We start from the raw sequence: 4378 nt of genomic DNA on the forward strand, positions 1-4378 counted from the left end.
TGGGTCTCCCAGAGACCTCATGGTTTGGATGGTCTTGGTGTATGAGTACATCACTGCCCAGTGTCAGGCTCTCAACCTTGCTGCAGTATTAGAAAATGGGCTTGCTCTCCAAACCCAGAGATGGATCAGACATTCAGAGCTGAGCTCACAAAAGACTAACTTATAAATCACAATACCAGTTTATTCTTGTCACATGGTTTATCATCCCTTTCAAGAAGCCAGAAAGTTCCAGTCCCCCAACTCAAGCGCTAACTTTCCTTTGTGTCATGCTATATGTTGTTTTTAAGTGCCATCAAATCAGTTCTGACCCATACCAATCCTGTAGAGGGTTTCAAGGAGCAGCTGGTGAGTTTAAACCACTGACTTAGTGGTTCAAACTGACTTTGCAGTCTAGTGCATTACCCCACATAGTGTCACACCAGGATTCCTTCATGCTACATGGGAGGCTGAATTTATCATCTAAAATTAGCTTGATGAGATAGAAGCAGAGCCCAGGGAGTAGAAGGTCTTGAGCTTGATTTTGTCACCAGCAGATAATTCTTCTCAAGGAGTAGAATGCTCCATCCCATCCTTGTCTACAGATCATTTATTAGCCAATTCATTTTTTCTATACTGACCTCCTCCTTTATCTGCACATTCTTTTTATTATTCTAATAGCATTTTTGAGGTACAATTTGCACATTTAAAGTGTGTAATTCAATGGTTTTTAGTACATTCACAGAGTTATGCAACCATCTGCCCAATCCGTTTTAGAAGATTTTCATGATCTCTAAAAGAAACCCTACTCCCTTTACTATGAGTCAGAACCTAACAACAACAACAAATTCCCTTTACCCACCGGTGTCAAGTTGATTTGAGTCATATTGACCCTATGTTGTTGTTGCTGTTAAGTGCTGTTGAGTTGGTTCCGACCTATAGCAACCCTGAACAGGGTTTCCGAGGCTGTAAATCTTCAGAAAGATTTACACAGAGCAGCTGGTAGTTTTCGAACTTCTGACCTTGCGATTCGCAGCCTGATTCGTAACCACTACGCAACCAGAGACAGAGTAAAACTGCTTCACAAGGTTTCTGACACTTTAAATCTTTACAGGAGCGGCCAGCCTCATCTTCCTCCCATAGATAAGCTGGTGGGTTTGAACAAGCAAACTTCTAGTTAGCAGCCCAATGCTTAATCCACTGCATCAATAGGATATCTTCATCCTTTAGCTATCACTCCCTAATACTCTACCCCTACTAGTCTTAACCAATCACTAATCGACTTTCTGTGTCTAATCATTTACTACGCCATCTTTGGTGACTGCCTTCTTTCACGTAGCATAATATTTTCAAGGTTCCCCCATTCTGTAGCCTGTAATAGTAGTTCATTCCTTCTTACGACCAGATAATATTTCATTGTATGCATATACCCCATTTTATTTATCCGTCCTCAGATGATGGAGATTTGGGTGTTTCTACTTTTTGGATACTCTGCATTTATGAATAATGTTGGTATGAACATTTTTGTACAAGTTTTTGTGTGGACATCTGTTTTAATTTCGCTTACAGATATACCAAAAATGGAATTGCTAGGTCAAATGTTTAAGTTTATGAGGACCTGCTAGACTATTTTCAAAAGTAGTTGCACTATTTTACATTCCCACCAGCTGTGTATGTGAGCTCCAATTTCTCCACATTTGTTATTGTCTGGCACTTTGATTATAACGGCAAGATCCTTGATTCAAACCCACCAGTCACTCCTCAGAAACCCAACAGAGGGTCCCTGTGACTTGGAACTAGCACTAAACAACCACATAATGACTGTGTGTAAAGTGATTTCCATTGTTTTGTTTTGCATTTCACTGGCAATTAATGACATTGAGCATCTATTCATGTGCTTATTGGCCATTTACATATCTTCTTCAGAGAAATGTCTATTCAGACCCTTTAGCCATTTTTTAATTGGGTTATTTGTTTTATTATTGAGTTGTGAGTTCCTTGTATATTCTAGATACAAGTCCCTTATCAATACACCTTCCTTTTTACATGTGCTAATGGCACTGACTAGAATATTCAGGCATTCCCTCTTCTCCTCATTACACTGTATTTTCTTGTTTCTAATAGTATAGTATTTCTGTAATTGAGATAAGTTTATAAACAGTATGAGTATGTGTTTCTTTTTCCTTCGCACCAATAAGCTATAGAAAGTAACAGTATACTTTATAATCCATGATAACTTATTAAAGGACATTTCAAGTTCACTCCAGGTAGTTAAGGTTATGATGATAGAAGAGGAAAGAACAAATGAGAAGAACAAAAATCTCACGGAGGCTATCACCAGCTTCAGATATGGACCAGGGACTGCCATCAGAGGACTGTAAGAGCTCTTTCTACAAATATTATCTATAGAGAAAAAAATATCGAAAGGCTTTTCTTTGGCAGACACAGGAAGCCCCTAATTAGGTACTCAACTACCAAGCGTTGACCAGAGACATCAGTGGCTCTTAAAATAGTCCTAACTGACCAGAAATCCAACCACAAGGCATTAACAAGAGACTCTAGGCTTTATTTGTGCGTTCTCTTCATATCAAACTGTATTTGTAGTCATTGCTTTCTTCGCTGCTATGGTGTTGTTAAGTGTCGTTGAGTCGGTTCCAACTTATATTGACTCATATAAGCTTCTAAGGAGCAGCTGGTGAGTTTAAACCACCAATCTTGTAATTAGCAGTCCAGTGTTTATTCTATAGTGCCACAATGTCATATTTCTCCTTGGTCCCTCTCATTCTCGGGGTGGTGGTCTAAAAAATTAGTTCCACCGAGTCTCTGCTTCTCAGTCACACACAAACAACATGCATTCACTTAGAAGCTCGTTATTGAACAGCAAAAGTACACTTCAACAAGAGAGGCAGGTCTGTCACTAAGCATGGAGAAGACACTTTGGGGTTGGAATGCACTAGCTTATAAAGGTATAGGGTCTCCTCCTCTAAGAGAGGGTTTAATACATATTGATTATGAGGAGGACATGTTGAGTATTTATTGGTTTTTAATAAAGGGGCGTAGGCTTCTTGGAAATGGAGTGTCTTCTGCAGTTGTCAGCTCTAGGTCCTATCTTCATGGGTTGTCTGCCTGCAGCTAGTTGCTTCTACTAGGGTTTCAAGTCCTGATAACCTATCTCTGTCTCCAGGCTGTTCTCAATGTTGTCATTCTTGTTAGGATTAGAGATGTCCTCCCCCCTTTTTTGATCTCTGCAGGAGAGGACTCAGGCAAAGGGGTGGATATGAAGCCAGGGTAAGAGAGACCTAGGACTCAGAGGTCCTATCCTGTTTGTCCCTAACAAAACTAGTAGTAGTAAAAGTGTCCCTTAAGAATATCCTTGGTGCGGGTTCCGCCGTGGGCTCTGAGCGGCCCCTGCCCCTGATGGCAGCAGTAGATCTAGGGGGAGACACCATGGGTCCAGAGTGTATCTTCCCCAATCAGACTGAGGAACTGGGGCCTCACTTGGGCCCCACAGAAGGCCCTGGAGATTGGAGCAGTGAGGAACACAAGGAAGAGCAGGAGGAGGGTGGGGCAGGCCCAGCTGGCTGCTCTTACCAACCCGTAAACCAAGATCCTGAACAACAGGAAGTAGAGTTGGCAACTGTGGGAGATGGAGAAGAAGTAGTTGTCGACATTCAGGAGCAGATCCAGGCCCTGAGACTGCATTTGCCAGACCCTCCATTGGAAAGTGAAGATGAAGAGGATGAAGGAGCTACAGTATTGGGCCACGACAGCTCAATTCCCATGGACCCAGAACATGCAGAGCTGGTGAAAAGGACAATGGCTGGAATAAGCCTACCTGTGCCAGGGGTTCCTGCCTGGGCTCGGGAGATCTCAGATGCTCAGTGAGAAGATGAGGTACAAAAGGCCCTCCAAGCCTGGCAGACATCCCCAGCCTGGAAGTGACATTGCTGAGAGCTGCCTTCTTACCCTGCATTCCAGGCCAGAACCATCACAGGACTGAACACATCTCTGGTTTTAATGTCCATCTTCCCCATCTCCTTTTCCACATCAAGGCAAATCAGACTTCTTCTCAGACTTTATTCATTTCTATACATATGGGGACATTGGCCCAAGCCCAATCCGCCTAAGCATGTATCACTCTGTGGAGAATAAAGCACCCTATATATACAGCTTAAAAAAACACTTGTATCACTGTGGGTTATAAACTGATCCAAAGAGCCCTGAAGATGCCTGACTGCTAATTGGAAGGTTGGTGGTTTGAACTCACCAGCACCAATACGGGAGAAAGGTGTAGTAGTTTTCTGCCATAGTGACTACAGCCTTGGAAATCCTATGGGGCAGTTCTGCCCTATTCTGTAGGGTCACTATGGCAGTTTGCTAATGAGTCTTCCTCCAATCCTGG

The 4378-nt window shown here is 42.5% G+C and overlaps 1 pseudogene; it reads left to right on the top strand.

Moving 5' to 3' along the window:
- Positions 1-3393: 3393 nt before the first annotated feature.
- On the top strand, positions 3394-3918 carry LOC102824870 (annotated as a pseudogene).
- Positions 3919-4378: the final 460 nt, after the last annotated feature.

This window comes from Chrysochloris asiatica, unplaced genomic scaffold (genome assembly GCF_000296735.1).
Source record: "Chrysochloris asiatica unplaced genomic scaffold, ChrAsi1.0 scaffold00114, whole genome shotgun sequence".
NCBI lineage: Eukaryota > Metazoa > Chordata > Mammalia > Afrosoricida > Chrysochloridae > Chrysochloris > Chrysochloris asiatica.